The following is a 25,036-nucleotide window of genomic DNA, read 5'->3' as shown; positions in this document are numbered from 1 at the left end:
ACTGCATTTCTGTCAAATACAGTAATATACCACTTCACCCAGAATATTGTTGAAATTACAAATGTTTAGGCATTCTCATCTTTATTTCCTTTGTTTGTATTGGTATGACACAAAAAAGTGGAGAAACAAAAAGCCAAATCTGATACATTCCATGCAAAAGTAAAAAAAATGGACTGGACAAAATTATTGGCACCTTCTCAAAATTGTAAGAAATAATTGCATTCCAAGTTTGTGATGCTCCTGTAATTTGTAACTAAACTCATCTGTATCAATTAACAGGTACTGACAACACTGTATAGAAACCACACTGGCAACCAGTTAAAATGGTGAAAAATTGATTCAACCTTTCTATTGTGTGTGGCTGTATGCCACGTGGAGCATGGAAAAGAGAAAGAGGAGCAAAGAATTGTTTGAGGATTTGAGAACAAAAATTGTGGAAAAGCATGGACAATATCAAGGTTACATGTCCATCCTCAGAGATCTTAACGTTCCTGTGTCCACTGGGCGCACTATTGTCAAGAAGTTTACAGTCCATGGTACTGTAGCTAATCTCCCTGGATGTGTACAAAAGAGAACAATTGATCAAAGATTGCAACGAAGGATTGTTTGAATGGTGGATAAAGAACCTCGATCAACTTCCAGACAAATTCAAGATGACTTTCAGGCACAGGGTACAACTGTGTCAGCTCGCACTATATGTCACAATCTGAATGAAAAGGGACAATCTGATAGGAGACCCAGGAGGACACCACTACTGACACAGAAACATAAAGAAACCAGTTTGGAGATTGCCAAAGTTTACCCAAAATGCTTTTGGATGAATGTGCTGTGGACAGACGAAACAAAATTAAAGCTTTTTTGGTAAAGCCCATCATTTTACTGTTTTCAGAAAAAGAAATGAGGCCTTTAAAGAAAAGAATACAGTCCCTACAGTCAAACATGGTGAAGGTTCACTGATGTTTTGGGGTTGCTTTGCTGCTTCAGGCACTAGATGTCTTAACCGTGTGCATAGCATTATGAAATTTGAAGATTATCAAATAATTCTGGGGTGCAATGTAGGGCCCAGTGTCAGAAAACTGGGTCTCCATCAGGGGTCATGGGTCTTACAGCAGGACAATGACCCAAACCACATTTTAAAAAGCACCCAGAAATGGTTTCACACTAAGCACTGGAGAGTACTGAACTGTCCAGCAATTAGTCCAGATCTCAATTCCATAGAGCACCAGTGGAGAGATCTCAAAACAGCAGTTGGGAAAAGGAACCCTTCCAATCTGAGAGACCTGGAGCAGCTGGTGAAAGAAGAGTAGTCCAAAATTCCAGTAGAGAGGTGTAAGAAACTCATTGATGGTTACAGAAAGCGACTGATTTCAGTTATTTTTTTCCAAGGGGTGTGGAATGTGTCAGATTTGGCTTTTTGTTTCTCTACTTTTTTGTGTCACCAGTACAAACAAAAGAAATAAACATGAAAATAGCTAAACATTTGTAATTGCAACACTTTTCTGGGTGCAGTGGTGCATTATCTGACAGAAATGCAGGGGTGCCCATATTTTTGGCCATGACTGTATATCCCATAGTTTGTATACTCTATAACTTTCACACAGGCTAAATAATATACACTGTTTTGGGTAATTTTTATCCAAAAAATGTGGCAGAACACATTTTGACCTAAATTTATGAAGAAAGTTTATATATTTGCAAATGGACCTGGAGAATCTGGATGGCTGCACTCCTTAAAAGATTTATTATGAAATACAAGCTTAAAAACATCAAATAGCAGTAGGGGGAAGAAAGAATCTTGATGCATTTCACGTTTTTGCAGATTTACAGTTGGTAGATTTGGTGGCTGCATTAGTTTTCAATTTTTTTCAGACCATGAACACTTTTAGAAAGCACAGAAAATAACTATTGATCTTACATGAAATGCAGTGTTAACTGTTTATGAGTGGAACTAAAATCACAATGTTATCATCCTTCCAAGTTATCTTTACTCAACTACAATTCTCCCTGCTCTCGTAATGGAAATAAAGAGAGAAAACCCTTTTTTTGTAGTCTAAATCAGGAGAACAGCCTAGGGTGACATCTAGAGATGAGCGAATCGAAGTAGGCGAAGTGGAATTCGAGTCGAATATTGGAAAATTTTCCTAAAATGGCGGCGGACATGTGCGGCGACGGAGCGGGGATGTCTGGGAAGGCGCGCAGACAAGGCGCGCTGACCCATAATGCATTCCATAATGACATGTGATCGCATTAGCCAATCAGCAGCCAGGCAGCCAGCACTGTGTAATGGTCGAGCTATAAATAGCGGCCATTTTAGAATTCTTCATTTGCCTCCAGTCATTCAAGAGAGGCAGACCGCTCTGTATTAGGGACAGAGTTAGGGCCACAGAAATGTTACTTGGGGACAGAGAAACGTTACTTAGGGACAGAGAAGCATTACTCAGGGACACAGAATTGTTAATGAGGGCCACAGAATCGTTACTTAGGGCCAAAGAAACGCTAGTTAGGGCCACAGAATTGTTACTCAGGGACAGACAGAATTGTTACTGAGTGCCAGAGAATTGTTACTTAGGGCCACAGAAACGTTAGTTAGGGCCACAGAATTGTTACTCAGGGACAGACACAGAATTGTTACTGAGGGCCACAGAACTGTTACTTAGGGCCACAGAAACGTTATTAGGGCCACAGAATTGTTACTCAGGGACAGACAGAATTGTTACTGAGTGCCAGAGAATTGTTACTTAGGGCCACAGAAACGTTAGTTAGGGCCACAGAATTGTTACTCAGGGACAGACACAGAATTGTTATTGAGGGCCACAGAACTGTTACTTAGGGCCACAGAAACGTTAGTTAGGGCCACAGAATTGTTACTCAGGGACAGACACAGAATTGTTACTGAGGGCCACAGAATTATTACTTAGGGCCACAGAAACGTTACTCAGGGACACAGAATTGTTACTGAGGGCCACAGAACTGTTACTTAGGGCCACAGAAACGTTAGTTAGGGCCACAGAATTGTTACTCGGACAGACACAGAATTGTTACTGAGGGCCACAGAATTGTTATTGAGGGCCACAGAACCGTTACTTAGGGCCACAGAATTGTTACTCAGGGACACAGAATTGTTACTGAGGGCCACAGAACCGTTACTTAGGGCCACAGAATTGTTACTCAGGGACAGACACAGAATTGTTACTGAGGGCCACAGAATTGTTACTGAGGGCCACAGAACCGTTACTTAGGGCCACAGAATTGTTACTCAGGGACACAGAATTGTTACTGAGGGCCACAGAACCGTTACTTAGGGCCACAGAATTGTTACTCAGGGACACAGAATTGTTACTTAGGGCCACAGAAACGTTACTCAGGGACACAGAATTGTTACTGAGGGCCACAGAACTGTTACTTAGGGCCACAGAAACGTTACTCAGGGACACAGAATTGTTACTGAGGGCCACAGAACCGTTACTTAGGGCCACAGAATTGTTACTCAGGGACAGACACAGAATTGTTACTGAGGGACACAGAATTGTTACTGAGGGACACAGAATTGTTACTTAGGGCCACATAATTGTTACTCAGGGACACAGAATTGTTACTGAGGGCCACAGAACCGTTACTTAGGGCCACAGAATTGTTACTCAGGGACACAGAATTGTTACTGAGGGCCACAGAACCGTTACTTAGGGCCACAGAATTGTTACTCAGGGACAGACACAGAATTGTTACTCAGGGACAGACACAGAATTGTTACTGAGGGACACAGAATTGTTACTGAGGGCCACAGAACCGTTACTTAGGGCCACAGAATTGTTACTCAGGGACAGACACAGAATTGTTACTGAGGGCCACAGAATTGTTACTTAGGGCCACAGAAACGTTACTCAGGGACACAGAATTGTTACTCAGGGACAGACACAGAATTGTTACTGAGGGCCACAGAATTGTTACTTAGGGCCACAGAAACGTTACTCAGGGACACAGAATTGTTACTCAGGGACAGACACAGAATTGTTACTCAGGGACAGACACAGAATTGTTACTGAGGGCCACAGAATTGTTACTTAGGGCCACAGAAACATTACTCAGGGACACAGAATTGTTACTCAGGGACAGACACAGAATTGTTACTCAGGGACAGACACAGAATTGTTACTGAGGGCCACAGAATTGTTACTTAGGGCTACAGAAACGTTACTCAGGGACACAGAATTGTTACTCAGGGACAGACACAGAATTGTTACTCAGGGACAGACACAGAATTGTTACTGACGGACACAGAATTGTTACTGAGGGCCACAGAACCGTTACTTAGGGCCACAGAAACGTTACTCAGGGACAGACACAGAATTGTTACTCAGGGACAGACACAGAATTGTTACTGAGGGCCACAGAATTGTTACTTAGGGCCACAGAAACGTTACTCAGGGACACAGAATTGTTACTGAGGGACACAGAATTGTTACTCAGGGACAGACACAGAATTGTTACTCAGGGACAGACACAGAATTGTTACTGAGGGCCACAGAATTGTTACTGAGGGCCACAGAACCGTTACTTAGGGCCACAGAAACGTTACTCAGGGACAGACACAGAATTGTTACTCAGGGACAGACACAGAATTGTTACTGAGGGCCACAGAATTGTTACTCAGGGACACAGAATTGTTACTCAGGGACACAGAATTGTTACTCAGGGACAGACACAGAATTGTTACTAAGGGACAGACACAGAATTGTTACTGAGGGACACAGAATTGTTACTGAGGGCCACAGAACCGTTACTTAGGGCCACAGAAACGTTACTCAGGGACAGACACAGAATTGTTACTCAGGGACAGACACAGAATTGTTACTCAGGGACAGACACAGAATTGTTACTGAGGGCCACAGAACCGTTACTTAGGGCCACAGAAACGTTACTCAGGGACAGACACAGAATTGTTACTCAGGGACAGACACAGAATTGTTGCTGAGGGCCACAGAATTGTTACTTAGGGCCACAGAAACGTTACTCAGGGACACAGAATTGTTACTCAGGGACAGACACAGAATTGTTACTCAGGGACAGACACAGAATTGTTACTGAGGGCCACAGAATTGTTACTTAGGGCCACAGAAACGTTACTCAGGGACACAGAATTGTTACTCAGGGACAGACACAGAATTGTTACTCAGGGACAGACACAGAATTGTTACTGAGGGACACAGAATTGTTACTGAGGGCCACAGAACCGTTACTTAGGGCCACAGAAACGTTACTCAGGGACAGACACAGAATTGTTACTCAGGGACAGACACAGAATTGTTACTGAGGGACACAGAATTGTTACTGAGGGACACAGAATTGTTACTGAGGGACACAGAATTGTTACTCAGGGACACAGAATTGTTACTGAGGGCCACAGAACCGTTACTTAGGGCCACAGAATTGTTACTCAGGGACAGACACAGAATTGTTACTCAGGGACAGACACAGAATTGTTACTCAGGGACACAGAACCTTTACTTAGGGCCACAGAAATGTTACTCAGGGACAGACACAGAATTCTTACTCAGGGACAGACACAGAATTCTTACTCAGGGACACAGAATTGTTACTGAGGGCCACAGAATTGTTACTGAGGGCCACAGAATTGTTACTGAGGGACACAGAATTGTTACTGAGGGACACAGAATTGTTACTGAGGGACACAGAATTGTTACTGAGGGACACAGAATTGTTACTGAGGGACACAGAATTGTTACTCAGGGACAGACACAGAATTGTTACTGAGGGCCACAGAATTGTTACTGAGGGCCACAGAACTGTTACTTAGGGCCACAGAACTGTTACTTAGGGCCACAGAAACGTTACTCAGGGACACAGAATTGTTACTCAGGGACACAGAATTGTTTAATTAAAGAGTATGTCAGACAACATGCAGAGGAGTGGCAGAGGAGGCAATGTTTTAGGAGCGAGCAGACGTGGCAGCAGAGGAAGGGGTCGAGGCAGCACTATTCGCAGCCAGAGGCTAGTGCTCCCGGTGTCATCCAGTACAGTGAGGAAGAGCTAACAGAGGGCGGTCAGGAACGGGGGGAGACATCCGCCTCTTCAGCAGCCAGGCGAAGAAGTAGTGGCGAGGAGAGTGGCTCGGTAGCCGGTGTAGAGACAGGTCTGTCTCCTGACCCACACGCAGCCGAGGGGGCTAGTAGTGAGGCGGAGACCCTAATTGATGATGATGAGGCTGATCGCACTTGGCAGCCTCGACGTCATCAGGCTATTGCTTCCGCATCATCAGGAGAAGAGGGTGGCAGCTTGGCAGCGAGCAAAACAGTCGGTGGGTTGTCTCCATCGCCACACTCTGCCATGTGCCACTTTCAGGTCTCCTCACACACTGCTGGTGTGTTGAATTTTTTGACATAGGGTGCTGGCAGATTACGGGCCTCCCATAGCTGCTGCCAGGCCCCTAATCTGCCATGGGCCCCTATATACCGCCTCCTCATGCTGCTGCCAAGTCCAGAGTCTCTCATGGGTCCCTGTACGGCCTCCCATTGCTGCTGTCTCCATCGCCACACTCTGCCATGTGCCACTTTCAGGTCTCCTCACACACTGCTGGTGTGTTGAATTTTTTGACATAGGGTGCTGGCAGATTACGGGCCTCCCATAGCTGCTGCCAGGCCCCTAATCTGCCATAGGCCCCTATATACCGCCTCCTCATGCTGCTGCCAGGTCCAGAGTCTGTCATGGGTCCCTGTACGGCCTCCCATTGCTGCTGTCTCCATCGCCACACTCTGCCATGTGCCACTTTCAGGTCTCCTCACACACTGCTGGTGTGTTCAGTTTTTTGACATAGGGTGCTGGCAGATTACGGGCCTCCCATAGCTGCTGCCAGGCCCCTAATCTGCCATAGGCCCCTATATACCGCCTCCTCATGCTGCTGCCAGGTCCAGAGTCTGTCATGGGTCCCTGTACGGCCTCCCATTGCTGCTGTCTCCATCGCCACACTCTGCCATGTGCCACTTTCAGGTCTCCTCACACACTGCTGGTGTGTTCAGTTTTTTGACATAGGGTGCTGGCAGATTACGGGCCTCCCATAGCTGCTGCCAGGCCCCTAATCTGCCATAGGCCCCTATATACCGCCTCCTCATGCTGCTGCCAGGTCCAGAGTCTGTCATGGGTCCCTGTACGGCCTCCCATTGCTGCTGTCTCCATCGCCACACTCTGCCATGTGCCACTTTCAGGTCTCCTCACACACTGCTGGTGTGTTGAATTTTTTGACATAGGGTGCTGGCAGATTACGGGCCTCCCATAGCTGCTGCCAGGCCCCTAATCTGCCATAGGCCCCTATATACCGCCTCCTCATGCTGCTGCCAGGTCCAGAGTCTGTCATGGGTCCCTGTACGGCCTCCCATTGCTGCTGTCTCCATCGCCACACTCTGCCATGTGCCACTTTCAGGTCTCCTCACACACTGCTGGTGTGTTGAATTTTTTGACATAGGGTGCTGGCAGATTACGGGCCTCCCATAGCTGCTGCCAGGCCCCTAATCTGCCATAGGCCCCTATATACCGCCTCCTCATGCTGCTGCCAGGTCCAGAGTCTGTCATGGGTCCCTGTACGGCCTCCCATTGCTGCTGTCTCCATCGCCACACTCTGCCATGTGCCACTTTCAGGTCTCCTCACACACTGCTGGTGTGTTGAATTTTTTGACATAGGGTGCTGGCAGATTACGGGCCTCCCATAGCTGCTGCCAGGCCCCTAATCTGCCATAGGCCCCTATATACCGCCTCCTCATGCTGCTGCCAGGTCCAGAGTCTGTCATGGGTCCCTGTACGGCCTCCCATTGCTGCTGTCTCCATCGCCACACTCTGCCATGTGCCACTTTCAGGTCTCCTCACACACTGCTGGTGTGTTCAGTTTTTTGACATAGGGTGCTGGCAGATTACGGGCCTCCCATAGCTGCTGCCAGGCCCCTAATCTGCCATAGGCCCCTATATACCGCCTCCTCATGCTGCTGCCAGGTCCAGAGTCTCTCATGGGTCCCTGTACGGCCTCCCATTGCTGCTGTCTCCATCGCCACACTCTGCCATGTGCCACTTTCAGGTCTCCTCACACACTGCTGGTGTGTTGAATTTTTTGACATAGGGTGCTGGCAGATTACGGGCCTCCCATAGCTGCTGCCAGGCCCCTAATCTGCCATAGGCCCCTATACCGCCTCCTCATGCTGCTGCCAGGTCCAGGCGAACGTAGTCACACAGGGGAGGAACTTCTCAGTGTAATGAACAGAGAAATCGACAGATGGCTGTCTCCGCGCAAACTGAAAATCGGAACCATGTTGACCGACAACGGAAAGAACATGGTGTCTGCTCTGCGTCAAGTAAGGTTGTGCCATGCGCCATGCATGGCTCACGTGTTCAATCTGGTTGTCAAGCGGTTCCTAAAATCCACCATCCCACTGCAAGACATCCTTAAAATGTCACGTAAACTTTGCATGCATTTCAGCCATTCCTACACCGCAAAGCACACCCTCCTTGAGCTGCAGCGGCAGAACGGAATTGCACAGCATCGCCTGATCTGCGACGTTGCAACAAGGTGGAATTCAACCCTACACATGTTAGACCGCCTTTACGAACAGCGAAAGGCCATCACCGATTTCCTGATGTTACAAGCGGATAAAGGTACTCCCTGTGTAACTTAGATGTCAGCCATTGGCAGCTCATGCGTGACACCTGCGCTTGCTCAGGCCCTTTGAGGAGGCCACGCTATTCGTGAGTCGGCAGGACTATGGGATGAACGACGTCATTCCTCTGTTGCACGTCCTGGAATAAATGCTGTTAACAATGGCTGGTCAGGGTGCGGTAGACGTGGCGCACAGATCTCAACGCCACATGACCCCTGTGGGGGCAGGACAGGAAGAAGAGGAGGAGGTAGAGGAGGACATTTGTGCTCAGGAATTATTGAGTGAAATGGGTGGTTTTTCCACTCAGCGGACAGGAGTGGAGGAGCAGGAGCATCTGGTAGAGGAGGAGGAGGAGGAGACAGAGGACCCAGACGCACCGTGGCAGTATGCTGTGGAGATGGAGGCAGGGAGTTTCTTGCATTCCTTGGCACAAATGGCCCATAGCATGCTCGCTTGCTTGCGTAGCGACAGCCGAATAATAACCATCAGACAGAGGGATGACTTTTGGCTGTCCACCTTGTTGGACCCTCGCTACCGTTCAAAAATGGTGGCCTTTTTCACACCTGCTGAGAGGGAGGCCAAAATAACGTACTATAAAAACCACCTATGTAGTCAGCTGGTCTCTGCCTGTCTGCGCCAACGTCCATCCTCAGACACTGTGGGCCCTGTGCGCTCGCGTTCTGCTGCCATGGCAGCAGGGGAGGGGTGGGGTGGTAGGAGCAGTGGCAGCTCTACCAGCAGCGGCTGCCTCAGTCTGCAGTCGATGATGAGTAGCTTTCTTCACCAGCGCAGTGAGGAAACTACTAACCAGCCGCAGCAGCAGCAGCAGCATCAGGTGGACCTGGAGCAGGACCTCAAACAACAGGCTTAGGCCTACTTGGACAGCACCCTGCCAACCGAGGTAGACAATCCCCTTGACTACTGGGCAACGAAACTTGACCTTTGGCCCCAAGTAGCTGAATTTGCCCTTGAAAGGCTGTCATGCCCGGCCAGTAGCGTGGCATCGGAGCGCGTGTTTAGTGCGGCAGGAGGTATTGCAACTCCGCGGAGGACACGACTGTCCACCCAACGTGTGGAGAGACTCACGTTTGTGAAAATGAATCAGGCGTGGATTAGTCTGGATTTCAAACCACCAGTTCCTGACACAACTGACTGAATCCGCCATGAATCATGCCTCAAACATGTGCCACTTTCAGGTTTCCTCACACACTGCTGGTGTGTTCCATTTTTTGTCATAGGGTGCTGGCAGATTACGGGCCTCCCATAGCTGCTGCCAGGCCCCTAATCTGCCATAGGCCCCTATATACCGCCTCCTCATGCTGCTGCCAAGTCCAGAGTCTGTCATGGGTCCCTGTACGGCCTCCCATTGCTGCTGTCTCCATCGCCACACTCTGCCATGTGCCACTTTCAGGTCTCCTCACACTGCTGGTGTGTTGAATTTTTTGACATAGGGTGCTGGCAGATTACGGGCCTCCTATAGCTGCTGCCAGGCCCCTAATCTGCCATAGGCCCCTATATACCGCCTCCTCATGCTGCTGCCAAGTCCAGAGTCTGTCATGGGTCCCTGTACGGCCTCCCATTGCTGCTGTCTCTATCGCCACACTCTGCCATGTGCCACTTTCAGGTCTCCTCACACTGCTGGTGTGTTGAATTTTTTGACATAGGGTGCTGGCAGATTACGGGCCTCCTATAGCTGCTGCCAGGCCCCTAATCTGCCATAGGCCCCTATATACCGCCTCCTCATGCTGCTGCCAGGTCCAGAGTCTCTCATGGGTCCCTGTACGGCCTCCCATTGCTGCTGTCTCCATCGCCACACTCTGCCATGTGCCACTTTCAGGTCTCCTCACACACTGCTGGTGTGTTGAATTTTTTGACATAGGGTGCTGGCAGATTACGGGCCTCCTATAGCTGCTGCCAGGCCCCTAATCTGCCATAGGCCCCTATATACCGCCTCCTCATGCTGCTGCCAGGTCCAGAGTCTCTCATGGGTCCCTGTACGGCCTCCCATTGCTGCTGTCTCCATCGCCACACTCTGCCATGTGCCACTTTCAGGTCTCCTCACACTGCTGGTGTGTTGAATTTTTTGACATAGGGTGCTGGCAGATTACGGGCCTCCTATAGCTGCTGCCAGGCCCCTAATCTGCCATAGGCCCCTATATACTGCCTCCTCATGCTGCTGCCAAGTCCAGAGTCTGTCATGGGTCCCTGTACGGCCTCCCATTGCTGCTGTCTCCATCGCCACACTCTGCCATGTGCCACTTTCAGGTCTCCTCACACTGCTGGTGTGTTGAATTTTTTGACATAGGGTGCTGGCAGATTACGGGCCTCCTATAGCTGCTGCCAGGCCCCTAATCTGCCATAGGCCCCTATATACCGCCTCCTCATGCTGCTGCCAAGTCCAGAGTCTGTCATGGGTCCCTGTACGGCCTCCCATTGCTGCTGTCTCCATCGCCACACTCTGCCATGTGCCACTTTCAGGTCTCCTCACACTGCTGGTGTGTTGAATTTTTTGACATAGGGTGCTGGCAGATTACGGGCCTCCCATAGCTGCTGCCAGGCCCCTAATCTGCCATAGGCCCCTATACCGCCTCCTCATGCTGCTGCCAAGTCCAGAGTCTCTCATGGGTCCCTGTACGGCCTCCCATTGCTGCTGTCTCCATCGCCACACTCTGCCATGTGCCACTTTCAGGTCTCCTCACACACTGCTGGTGTGTTCAATTTTTTGACATAGGGTGCTGGCAGATTACGGGCCTCCTATAGCTGCTGCCAGGCCCCTAATCTGCCATAGGCCCCTATATACCGCCTCCTCATGCTGCTGCCAAGTCCAGAGTCTGTCATGGGTCCCTGTACGGCCTCCCATTGCTGCTGTCTCCATCGCCACACTCTGCCATGTGCCACTTTCAGGTCTCCTCACACTGCTGGTGTGTTGAATTTTTTGACATAGGGTGCTGGCAGATTACGGGCCTCCTATAGCTGCTGCCAGGCCCCTAATCTGCCATAGGCCCCTATATACCGCCTCCTCATGCTGCTGCCAAGTCCAGAGTCTGTCATGGGTCCCTGTACGGCCTCCCATTGCTGCTGTCTCCATCGCCACACTCTGCCATGTGCCACTTTCAGGTCTCCTCACACTGCTGGTGTGTTGAATTTTTTGACATAGGGTGCTGGCAGATTACGGGCCTCCCATAGCTGCTGCCAGGCCCCTAATCTGCCATGGGCCCCTATACCGCCTCCTCATGCTGCTGCCAAGTCCAGAGTCTCTCATGGGTCCCTGTACGGCCTCCCATTGCTGCTGTCTCCATCGCCACACTCTGCCATGTGCCACTTTCAGGTCTCCTCACACACTGCTGGTGTGTTCAATTTTTTGACATAGGGTGCTGGCAGATTACGGGCCTCCTATAGCTGCTGCCAGGCCCCTAATCTGCCATAGGCCCCTATATACCGCCTCCTCATGCTGCTGCCAAGTCCAGAGTCTGTCATGGGTCCCTGTACGGCCTCCCATTGCTGCTGTCTCCATCGCCACACTCTGCCATGTGCCACTTTCAGGTCTCCTCACACTGCTGGTGTGTTGAATTTTTTGACATAGGGTGCTGGCAGATTACGGGCCTCCTATAGCTGCTGCCAGGCCCCTAATCTGCCATAGGCCCCTATATACCGCCTCCTCATGCTGCTGCCAAGTCCAGAGTCTGTCATGGGTCCCTGTACGGCCTCCCATTGCTGCTGTCTCCATCGCCACACTCTGCCATGTGCCACTTTCAGGTCTCCTCACACTGCTGGTGTGTTCCATTTTTTGTCATAGGGTGCTGGCAGATTACGGGCCTCCCATAGCTGCTGCCAGGCCCCTAATCTGCCATGGGCCCCTATACCGACTCCTCATGCTGTGACGTTGCAACAAGGTGAAATTCAACCCTACATATGTTAGACCGCCTTTACGAACAGCAAAAGGCCATCACAGATTTCCTGATGTTAAAAGCGGATAAAGGTACTCCCTGTGTAACTTAGATGTCAGCCATTGGCAGCTCATGCGTGACACCTGCGCTTGCTCAGGCCCTTTGAGGAGGCCACGCTATTCGTGAGTCGGCAGGACTATGGGATGAACGACGTCATTCCTCTGTTGCACGTCCTGGAACAAATGCTGTTAACAATGGCTGGTCAGGGTGCGGTAGACGTGGCGCACAGATCTCAACGCCACATGACCCCTGTGGGGGCAGGACAGGAAGAAGAGGAGGAGGTAGAGGAGGACATTGGTGCTCAGGAATTATTGAGTGAAATGGGTGGTTTTTCCACTCAGCGGACAGGAGTAGAGGAGGAGGAAGAGGAGACAGAGGACCCAGACGCACCGTGGCAGTATGCTGTGGAGATGGAGGCAGGGAGTCCCTCGCATTCCTTGGCACAAATGGCCCATAGCATGCTCGCTTGCTTGCGTAGCGACAGTCGAATAATAACCATCAGACAGAGGGATGACTTTTGGCTGTCCACCTTGTTGGACCCTCGCTACCATTCAAAAATGGTGGCCTTTTTCACACCTGCTGAGAGGGAGGCCAAAATAACGTACTATAAAAACCACCTATGTAGTCAGCTGGTCTCTGCCTGTCTGCGCCAACGTCCATCCTCAGACACTGTGGGCCCTGTGCGCTCGCGTTCCGCTGCCATGGCAGCAGGGGAGGGGTGGGGTGGTAGGAGCAGTGGCAGCTCTACCAGCAGCGGCTGCCTCAGTTTGCAGTCGATGATGAGTAGCTTTCTTCACCAGCGCAGTGAGGAAACTACTAACCAGCCGCAGCAGCAGCAGCAGCAGCAGCAGCAGCAGCATCAGGTGGACCTGGAGCAGGACCTCAAACAACAGGCTTAGGCCTACTTGGACAGCACCCTGCCAACCGAGGTAGACAATCCCCTTGACTACTGGGCAACGAAACTTGACCTTTGGCCCCAACTAGCTGAATTTGCCCTTGAAAGGCTGTCATGCCCGGCCAGTAGCGTGGCATCGGAGCGCGTGTTTAGTGCGGCAGGAGGTATTGCAACTCCGCGGAGGACACGACTGTCCACCCAAAGTGTGGAGAGACTCACGTTTGTGAAAATGAATCAGGCGTGGATTAGTCTGGATTTCAAACCACCAGTTCCTGACACAACTGACTAAATCCGCCATGAATCATGCCCCAAACATGTGCCACTTTCAGGTCTCCTCACACTGCTGGTGTGTTCCATTTTTTGACATAGGGTGCTGGCAGATTACAGGCCTCCCATAGCTGCTGCCAGGCCCCTAATCTGCCATGGGCCCCTATACCGCCTCCTCATGCTGCTGCCAGGTCCACAGTCTCTCATGGGTCCCTGTACGGCCTCCCATTGCTGCTGTCTCCATCGCCACACTCTGCCATGTGCCACTTTCAGGTCTCCTCACACTGCTGGTGGGTTCCATTTTTTGTCATAGGGTGCTGGCAGATTACGGGCCTCCCATAGCTGCTGCCAGGCCCCTAATCTGCCATGGGCCCCCGTACCGACTCCTCATGCTGCTGCCAGGCCCGTAATCTGTCATAGGCCCCTGTTGTCGCTTGTTGGCATATTCCGCTCGTTCAGATGCTCCTTCTCCTGCTACTCCTCTTCACGGATTCCGTCAGCAGTCTTTCTTGGAATCCGTTTCCAAGAGACAACAGTTTGCGAGCACGCACCCGACGGTGCAGAAGCTGAACGTCCTCCTGTCCAAGTTGCTGCTGCCAGGCTCGTAATCTGTCATGCGCCCCTGTACCGCCTCCTCATGCTGCTGCCAGGTCCAGAGTGTGTCATGGGCCCCCGTACCGACTCCTCATGCTGCTGCCAGGCCCGTAATCTGTCATGGGCCCCTGTACCGCCTCCCCATGCTGCTGCCAGGTCCAGAGTGTGTCATGGGTCCCTGTACGGCCTCCCATTGCTGCTGCCAGGCCCGTAATCTGCCATGGGCCCCCGTACCGACTCCTCATGCTGCTGCCAGGCCCGTAATCTGTCATGGGCCCCTGTACCGCCTCCTCATGCTGCTGCCAGGTGCAGAGTGTGTCATGGGTCCCTGTACGGCCTCCCATTGCTGCTGTCTCTATCGCCACACTCTGCCATGTGCCACTTTCAGGTCTCCTCACACTGCTGGTGGTTTCCATTTTTGTCATAGGGTGCTGTATGGCCTCCCATTGCTGCTGCCTCCACCGCCACACTGTGGCTCCACACTCTGGTTTTGGCCCCGTGACTGCCCAAATGAGTGAAGTGTGCGGTGATTCTAAGATCGACGGCACTCATCTGCATGTCATACTGACTGACAGTATTATTTCTCTTCCCCAGCAGACTCCAAGGGCATTTAAATTAAAGGTACAGTGTTCTGCACTAATATTAAGTCTCTCTGAAGCCTAGAAACACCCTTTTTTAAGTTAAATTCACAGCGAATATATTCGACTCGAATCAAAATTTTTCCACGAATTCGCCGAATCAGTCGAATCGAATTTTTGAATACTTCGCTCATCTCTAGTGACAACCATGACTCCTTCTATGGAATGGATATAGTGCATTGATTGAACATAGCCACCTTAGGACAAGAAGTGTGTTACTGTTAGGTCAAAATAAAGATACACTTTAATAAAGTTGAACTCCACGATTGATGAAGACACACTTAGTGTAATTCATAAAGTATACACTCTTTAGAATCCCCTCGAACCTCTGCACCCAAATTGTCAGTTTTTGATTCATGTACCAGATTTGGTACCAGACACTTTGTCCTCAGTGCAGCTCAGTAGTACTGAGCCGCATCCTGATCACACAGACAGACCCATGGCCAATATGTTTTATAGTAGGATGGGTGGAGCCTGATGGGAAACTGGCAGAGTAGTTCTTCATCAGGTCCACTTTACTTTTGATTGACAGAACTGTAGCCATGGAGTTTGGTGGGACAACTCTGAGACTAGTTCCCCATCTGTTCCACCTCCACAGTGCCTCATCATTGCCCAAATATAGGCATTGCAATAATCGATTGCAATAATGATGTCAGCCAATAAGCCACAAGGCTGGAATGGGCTACAAGCTTGGTTAAATGGAGACAACTGTTGGATCGATTATTCGCAAATGGAAGAATTACAAAATAAAAATGAATTGCCCTTGGTCTGGAGCTTCATGCAATATTTTGCCTCATGAGGTAAGGATGATCATGAGAGAAGTGTGGGATCAGCCCAGAACTACACGGGAGGAGCTTGTGAATTATCTCAAAGGCAGTTGGGACCACAGTCACCAATCAAACCATTGGTAACACAATACGTTGCCATGGATTGATATCCTGCAGCGCCCAGAACTACACGGGAGGAGCTTGTGAATTATCTCAAGGCAGTTGGGACCACAGTCACCAATTAAACCATTGGTAACACAATACGTTGCCATGGATTGAAAACATGCAGTTCCTGCAAGATCCCCCTCCTCAAGAAGGCACATGTACAGGCTCGACTGAAGTTGGCCAGTGAATATCTAAATGATTCAGAAAAGGATTGGGAAAAAGTGCTGTGGTCAGATGAGACCACAATTGAGCTCTTTAGCATTAACTTGACTCGCCGTGTTTGAAGGAAGAAAAATGCTGACTATGAATCTAAGAATACCATTCCTACAGTCAAGCACAAAGATGGAAACATTATGCTTTGGGGCTGCTCTTCTGCTAAAAGGTACAGACTGACTTTACTGCGCTTAGAGGCCAATGGACAGGGCCATGTATTGTAAAATCTTCTTCCCTCATCCAGAACACCGAAGATGGGTCATTGATGGGTCTTCCAGCATGACAATGACCCAAAATATACTGCCAAGGCAATAAAAGGGTGGCTCAAGAACAAGCACATTAAGGTCATGGAGTGGCCTAGCCAGTCTCCAGACCTTAATCCTATAGAAAATTTATGGAAGGAGCTGAAACTTTGAGTTGCCAAGAGACAGCCAAGAAGCCTTAAGGATTTAGAGAAGTTCTGTAAAGAAAAGTGGACCAAAATCCCTCCTGAGATGTGTGCAAACCTGATAACCAACTACAAGAGATGTCTTACCTATGTACTTGCCAACAAAAGTTTCTCCACCGAGTACTAAGTCATGTTTTGCTTGGGGATCAAATACTTCTTTTACTCACTGAACTGCAACTCAATTTGTAATATCTGTATGATGTGCTTTTTTTCTGGATTTATGGTTGATATTCTGTCTCTATCATTTAAAATACACCTATGATCAAAATTATAGACCCTTCATTTCTTTGTAAGTGGGCAAACTTACAAAATCTGCAGGGGATCAAATAATCATTTTCCCAACTGTATATGCAATGAAAATAATTTTTTTTTCCCTTTGAAAGAAATGTAATATCAGTAAGAAGTATCTGATGGAGTGATTAAGAATTATGGTGCACTACTGACTGTGTTAAATGTGTCACAGTGGCCGTCAGCACACATAAAAGGAGATTACCAGACACTGTATTGCTAGATTGATAACATGTCTCTTAGTAGTGCATAATTTATGAACAAATGTACTGTAGAGACTAAATTAAATGAAGGAATATATTAATTTGTTTTAATGATGTAGTACACTACATTAATTTGACTTCTTGTTTAAAAATGTATAGATTTTTCTACTAAATGCAAAAATGCAGGCCTTTTTATGTGTTTTTAACAGTTTATTCACACAGACATACTGTATATTCATATTTTCTCACAGAATGCAAGTTCTTGCTGGCAGAACTAGGAGAAGATCCTGTGTTTAGAAGCATACAGTACTTAGACATGCACAATTCTTCTAATGACTTTATGCTCTTACATGCATTTACATACAGTTGTGACCAAAATTATTCAACCCCCAATGCTGTAAAGGGGTTTAGGGACTATAGTGTACATTTGGAATTGTATTCAGAATCAAATCCTACAAGGACGTTGTAACTACCCAAATGCAACTAAAATGACATCAATTGTTTATGTAATACAGTAGTAAATGGTTCTTATGTGGTTTCTTCATTGCCACAATTATTCAACCCCTTAAAGACTACCACTCTGAAGAACAGAGGTTCATACAGGTGCTTTCCATCAGGTATTGAAAACACCTGTGGATGTCACCGAGCAGCAATCAAGCATAATAAGCACCAATTAGGCAGCTTTAAAATGACTGTGATACTCAGCTCCTTCTAGACATTTACTGGTGTGGTTACAAACATGGTGAAGGCAAGAGAATGGTCCAGGAAGACAAGAGAAGAGGTGATTTCTCTTCACAGGAAGGGCAATGGCTATAAGAAGATTGCAAAGATGTTAAACATACCAAGAGACACCTTAGGAAGCATCATTCGCAAATTCAAGGCAAAGGGCACTGTTGAAACGCTACCTGGTCGTGGCAGAAAGAAGATGCTGACTTCGACTGCTGTGCGCTACCTGAAGCGTAGAGTGGAGAGAAGTCCCCGTGTGACTGCTGAGGAACTGAGAAAAGATTTGTCAGATGTGGGTACAGAAGTTTCAGCCCAGACAATAAGACGCACACTGCGTAATGAAGGCCTCCGTGCTTGAACTCCCAGGCGTACCCCCTTGCTGTCTCCAAAGAATAAGAAGAGTCGACTGCAGTATGCCAAAAGCCATGTGGACAAACCACAAAAGTTGTGGGATAGTGTTCTGTGGACTGATGAAACAAAATTAGAACTGTTTGGGCCCATGGATCAACGCTATGTTTGGAGGAGGAAGAACAAGGCCTATGATGAAAAGAACACCTTGCCTACTGTGAAGCATGGTGGAGGGTCAATCATGCTTTGGGGCTGTTTTGCTTCTGCAGGTACAGGGAAGCTTCAGCGTGTGCAAGGTACCATGAATTCTCTTCAGTACCAGGAGATATTGGATGGAAACGTGATGCAGTCCGTCACACACCTGAGGCTTGGGAGACGTTGGACCTTTCAACAGGACAATGATCCCAAGCATACCTCCAAGTCCACTAGAGCATGGTTGCAGAGGAAAGGCTGGAACATTTTGGAGTGGCCATCGCAGTCACCAGACTTAAATCCGATTGAGAACCTCTGGTGGGACTTAAAGAAAGCAGTTGCAGTGCGCAAGCCTAAGAATGTGACTGAACTGGAGGCCTTTGCCCATGAAGAATGGGCGAAGATACCCGTAGATCGCTGCAAGACACTTGTGTCAAGCTATGCTTCACGTTTAAAAGCTGTTATAACTGTAAAAGGATGCTGTACTAAGTACTAAGATTGAATGTCACTTGGAGGTTGAATAAAACTGATAATGCTGTGAGCACAGAAAAGACATTTGTGGTTATTTCATTATAACTGTTATGTTATATTTGTCTGACCTACAAGTGCCTCTTTAATGTAAATGTAAGCAAGATGACTGAATGATCAAAAGCAATGTCAAACTGGCCAAAACACTCAATTTCAGTGGGGGTTGAATAATTTTGGTCACAACTGTATGTACATGCCTACAATTTGCTGCTCTCTAGCTTCCTTCTCACCTCCTTCCATGCTCTCCTCCAGGGCTTCTCCCAAGCCTCTCCCATCCTATGGAACATCTTACCCCAATCTGTCTGACAATCTCCTAATCTATTCATCTTTAGATGATCCCTGAAAACCCTTCTCTTTAAAGAAGCCTATTCTGCTTTTAACTAATACAGGTGTTTTTACTTTCTCCATCAGCTCATCCCCCACAGTTATTACCTTTTGTATCACTTGAGCCTCCCTCTTAGATTGTTAGCTTCCTCTAACAAGCAGGCCCTTTCATTCTTCCGGTACCGACTTGTATTGTAACTGTAATGTCTGCCTTCATTTTGTAAAGCACTGTGCAAACTGTTGGTGCTATATAAATCCTGTTTAATAATAATCACAGGCATCATAAGTTTCATGGACAGGCTAATGTCTGTGTGGACCCAACGCAGCGATGGCCTGACCTTTTTCCTCTGTTGGAATTGCTCGTTAAAACAAGCCAAGCCACACCGCCATAAACCCTCTGAGCCTCACTAATAGCATCCAGAGAGCAGAAAAGAGTTCTGGATTCTTTTCCCCTTTGACATTCCTATTGGCTGCTGCGAAGCCCAGCAGCCAATAGGAAAAGGTACAAGGAATAAGTCTGTACGAACATTCTCCTTCTTGCTATCCTCCAGTTTCAACCTAAATTTAATTTTTCCAAGGGCAGAAGAGTGAAAGTCTCCAAATACTTACCTTTCCAAATTTTCCCCTTAATTTCCGGTTCCAGGTGAGCACCTAAAGGGCGTTCAAAACATACATAAACTTCACAATTAGCAGAGTTGGCTAAGCGTATAGAGTCCACCTTTTTCCTTCACTGACTCCTATTTGTCCGTCACAGAAGAATCTGAAGAGGACACTATTGCTGGAGCCATTGCAGGATTATCTCCATTACCTGACATGGTCACAGTTGATATAGTGCTAACCACCCCTTCATCCCCCCCATACTTACCTCTCTGCTATGTGGTAGATTGTAAGCTGCAACCAGTGGTGCACACACCCACCTCCCAGCCTCAAGTTTCAGGAACCAAATCCCATAAATCCACTACCAAGTCCCTTAAGCAAGTGTCTGACCCCAACACAGTGGAGACTAAGTCCACTACCTGGGGGGCAGACCCTGCTCCTGAACCAGTATTGCCATACAACCTGCCTGGGAGACCCCCACCCAGGAAATCTTTTAAGGCGGACAATGAAGAAAAAGCAGGAAACACTCGCCAGGCTGCACAGGACTGGGTCCAACAGCCGCCTCTCTCGAATCCCTCGCTTACAGTTGGCCACTCTTATCTTCCTCCTCAGAATGGAATAGTTTTCCCTGTGATCTATCTTCCACCCTACCTGGCCTCATTGCCACAGAATGCACCTGACCTGGCTGCCGAGGTTCTGTGCCGCAAATATTGGACGCTCCTCCTGGATCGTTGATCCCAAGCACCAGACCTGCCCACCGATGTCCTGGCCTTCCTGCTGTTGCAGCCTACACCCTGAACACTAGCTGTAAGGTCTTTAAAGCTGCTGCTCTGTCCACTCATGGCTTCTGGGGATTGAACCTGTGTTGAGATGAAACCATCAGCTGCATCTGGAGACAAGCCACAGGCTGTTGCTGACACTTTCCCACTCCAGGCTGCCTACTGGACTGGAACATCATCAGGAGAGGTGGCCACATGCTCCTGAAAATGCTGCTGAATGGGCGGGCATAAAAAAATGAAAGCCAACACCGGCTCCGTGCCTGCAGAGCTTTGCCTCTGTAGATGATTCCTCCCAGGCTCCACACCAACAGAAGCTTGCAAGTGCTAATGAGGTGCTGAGCTCTGGGGGAGAACTCCAGAATGTAGTGCTCCAAAGGACAAGACCAAGATGTGGGATCTCCTGTCCCCTAGAGGCTGTTCCAGAGTCCTGCTCCCTCAACAGGAAAGACACCTGACCCTGCATCCAGCCAGTGCCTCTCTTGGTGGCAGCAGCCTGAAGCTGCAAAAAAAGCTGGTCCAACTTAGTCCTGTGCTCTGGGACAGCAGAAGCCTGAAAAAACGCACCAAACTCTTCAGAAGTTTCTTTTTCATCTCTTGCACACCCACTGGACTTGCAGCTATTTACCCCCTCCTGAAGTATCCAAGATCCCTCCCAGCCATGTAACCATCATCAATAATGTAAGCATCTGCCACATTCAACCCCCCCTTCAAGTTCTTAAACCTTTTGAAGCATCTGTCCACTTCACACAGTCAAGTGTGCCCTCTGCTTATTTTTTTTATTTTGTTTTTTGGTTCTGCTTCTGTCTATCTATTGCACAGTGAATCAACACGTCTGTGTAGATAGATGTTTGCCTGAAGTTCAGCTGTAAAGAGCCAAAGTCCAATTAAAGAGTACAATATTGTTTGAAAACGAAATGGCCTTAGATCTACAAATTTGGGAGAAAAAGCAAGCCAAAACACTACAATGAGTTCCTTCTCCAGCTTCTCTACACAAAACAATGGAACATTTTTAAAATTTGAGGAAATTATCAGTAAAAGTGATTTTGCTGGGTTATTTTCACCTTGAAATATTGTGAAAGTCAGTAGAAAAAATCGGAAATATACAGTATATATGAAATAAAGTCATTTGCAAATAACAGAATTTTTTTTTAAACATCTTGTTCCCGAATGTGAATGACACAACTTCCTTACAGCTGCACCCAAGTGAGAAGAAGTCACACGTGCTAAATTCTGATTTCTGTTTATTGTCTGCAAAGAAAGAAATTATATGTAAAACCCTTGTGAATGGGAAAAGGGATTGGGAGATCAGATGAAAACTGGATGGATGTAGAAGTGCAACAAGGAAGAGGAATTGACAAAAAGAGGATGTAAGCAATATCATCCATGTCATATGAAATTATCTTCTTCCGCTGCTCGTACACACTCAAACTAGTCCTAGACTGTCCATAGATTAATCATTTCTTTCAATTAGCCATCTGGCTGAACAGAAATAAATGGATTCCCCCATCCACACAAGCGAGGCAGATGGTCCTTCCCGCTGTGCCTTTGTATTTTGACAGCAGGATGCTACGCTTTTAGAATACATGGATCAGCGGCTGCAGTTGGCTGTTGAAAAAAAATTTCCAATATTCCCATTCAACAGAAATCAAATGTTCCATTGACTGACTTGAATGGCCACACATGGATCAAAATTTGGTCAGTCTCTGCTGAACCAGCCAAAATTAGATCCATCTATGCCCAGCTAAAGGACTAAGGGCTCATTCACACCAGCTCTGTTGGGCAAAATTGATCAATGCAGTCCCAAAACTTAAATAAGGCAATATGCCTGGAGTCTTATTGCTTTATTAGACAGCAATGTGCTGCACTGGTGTGTACTGAAAGAAAATAAGAATGAGTTGCATCTTAGAGTAGCATGCTCGACACCACCATGCAGAGTTAAATGAAATGTCAAGTTAAGCACTTGCCCTTCTGAGGATTTACCCCCACCCCCTTCTTGACTAGGCCTTTTTTTTGCTATTCGGCACTGCACTATTTCAACTGGTTATTGCGCGGTCATGCAATGCTGTACCCAAACAAAATTTTTGTCCTTTTTTCACATAAATAGGACTTTCTTTCAGTAGTATTTGATCACTTTTTAGTTTTTGCACTATAAACAAAAAAAGACCGAAAATTAAGAAAAAAAATGATATTTTTTACTTTCGGCTATAAAAAATATATAGTAAACTCAAAGTTAGTCATAAATTTAGGCCAAAATTTATTCTGCTACATGTTTTTGGTAAAAAAAAATCCCAGTAAGTGTATATTGATTGCTTTGTGTGAAAGTTATAGCATCTACAAACTATGGTATAGATACTGCAATTTATGCCATTTTTTGCTAAACAGCGCTGCACTAGTTTAACTGACAATTTCACAGTCATGCAATCCTTTATTCACACAAATAGAGCTTTCTTTTGGTGGTATTAGATCACCTGTGTGCTTTTTATTTTTTGCACTATAAACAAAAAAAGCCAACAATTTTGATAAGGAAATTATATTTTTTACTTTCGACTATAAAAAATATATAGTAAACTCAAAGTTAGTCATAAATGTAGACCAAAATGTATTCTGCTACATTTCTTTGATAAAAAAAAATCCCAATAAGTATATATTGATTTCTTTGTGTGAACATTATAGCGTCTACAAACTATGGTATAGATACTGCAATTTGCTATACAGCTCTGCACTAGTTTAACTGACAATTGCGCAGTCATGCAATACTGTACATGAATGAAATTTATGTCCTTATTTCACACAAATAGAGCTTTCTTTTGCTGGTATTTGCTCTCCTGTGTGCTTTTTATTTTTCACACTATATAAAATAAAGGCCGACAATTTAGAAAAAAATTATATTTTCTCATTTCTGTCATAAAAAATATCCAAAAACTCAAATTTAGTCATAAATTTGGGACAAAATGTATTCTGCTACATGGTTTTGGTAAAACAAAAAAATCTCAATACGTGTATATTGATTGCTTTGTGTGAAAGTTATAGCATCTACAAACTATGGTATAGATCAGGGGTGGGCAACTGTGGCCCTCAAGCTGTTGGTGAACTACAAGTCCCATCATGCCTCTGCCTTTGGGAGTCATGCTTGTAACTGTCAGTGTTGCAATGCATCATGGGACTTGTAGTTCTACAACAGTTGGGGGGCCACAGTTGCTCATCCCTGGTATAGATAATGGAATTTACACAGCTTTTATTTTCTGACTGTCTATCATATTTCTTGAAATGCTAAAATACCAGGACAGTACAAACACCCCCTAATGACCCCTTTTCGGAAAGTAGACACCCTAAGCTATCTGCTGAGAGGCATGTTGAGTCCATGGAAGCTTTATTTTTTTCCACAAGTTTTTGGAAAATTACAAAAACATTTTTTTTTTAAGACAAAGATGTCACTTAAATGATATATTGCTCACAGAAGCCATGGGTATATGTGGAATTACACCCCAAAATACACTCTGCTACTTCTACAGAGTATGAGGATACCACATGTGTGAGACTTTTTGGGAGCCTAGCCACATACAGCAGCCTGAAATCCAATAACCACTTTGAAAGCCTGAAGGTGCGTAACTTCCTCATTTCACTTCCTCACAACCTATTACAGTTTCGGAGGCCCTGAAATGCCAGGATAGCACCAAACCCCCCCCCCAATTACTCCTTGGAAAGTAAACACCCTAAGGAATTTAAAAAGAGGCATGGTGAGTATTTTGCAGATCTCATTTTTTCTCACAAGGTTTTGAAATATAAAAAAAAGAAAAAATATGTTTTTGTTTTCTTTCTACATTTTCCATAAAATGGCAACAAATGAGATCTGCAAAATACTCACCTCACCATGCTTCTTAACAAATTCCTTGGGGTGTCTACTTTCCAAAAAGGGGTCATTTGGGGGGGTTTTGTGCTATCCTGGCATTTCAGGGCCTCCGAAACTGTGATAGGTAATCATGAAGTGTAATAAGGAAATAAAACCCTTTAAAAGCCCAAAGGTGCTTATTGGATTTTGGGGTCCTGTACTTGGCTAGAATGCCAAAAAGTCTCTCACATGTGGTATCCCCATATTCGGGAGAAGTAAAAGAATGTATTTTGGGCAGTAATTCCACATATATCCATGGCATGTGTGAGCAATAAATCATTTTACAATTTTACAATTTTGTGTAAAAAAAAAAAAAAATCATTTCCCAAAAACTTGTGGTCAAAAAATAGATTCTTGTATTGACTCAACATGCTTGGGGTGTCTACTTTCCAAAAAGGGGTAATTTTGGGGGGCAGGGGCATTTTATGCCCAGCATTAGAAGTTTATTCCACATATCACTCACTCTTCTAACCACCTGAAAACCAAGCCTTTTTTGACACTTTGTTCACATTAAAAAAAACTGTATTTTTTACTAGGAAATTACTTTGAACTCCCAAATATTTTATATTTA

The 25,036-nt window shown here is 46.7% G+C and overlaps 1 long non-coding RNA gene and 1 pseudogene across 1 annotated transcript in view; one reads left to right on the top strand and one right to left on the bottom strand.

The window, feature by feature from the left end:
- Positions 1-25,036, bottom strand: part of LOC149447821 (uncharacterized) — a 54,369-nt gene that overhangs the window by 7,497 nt on the left and 21,836 nt on the right. The gene's annotated exons all lie outside the window — the stretch shown is intronic.
- Positions 286-1,353, top strand: LOC149447822 (uncharacterized; annotated as a pseudogene).

Source organism: Staurois parvus, unplaced genomic scaffold (assembly GCF_062004578.1).
Source record: "Staurois parvus isolate SC_StPar_1 unplaced genomic scaffold, SC_StPar_1.0 ptg000668l, whole genome shotgun sequence".
NCBI classification, from domain to species: Eukaryota; Metazoa; Chordata; class Amphibia; order Anura; family Ranidae; genus Staurois; species Staurois parvus.
Note: the sequence above shows the minus strand (reverse complement) of the source record. Positions and strands in the feature narration are given on the sequence as shown.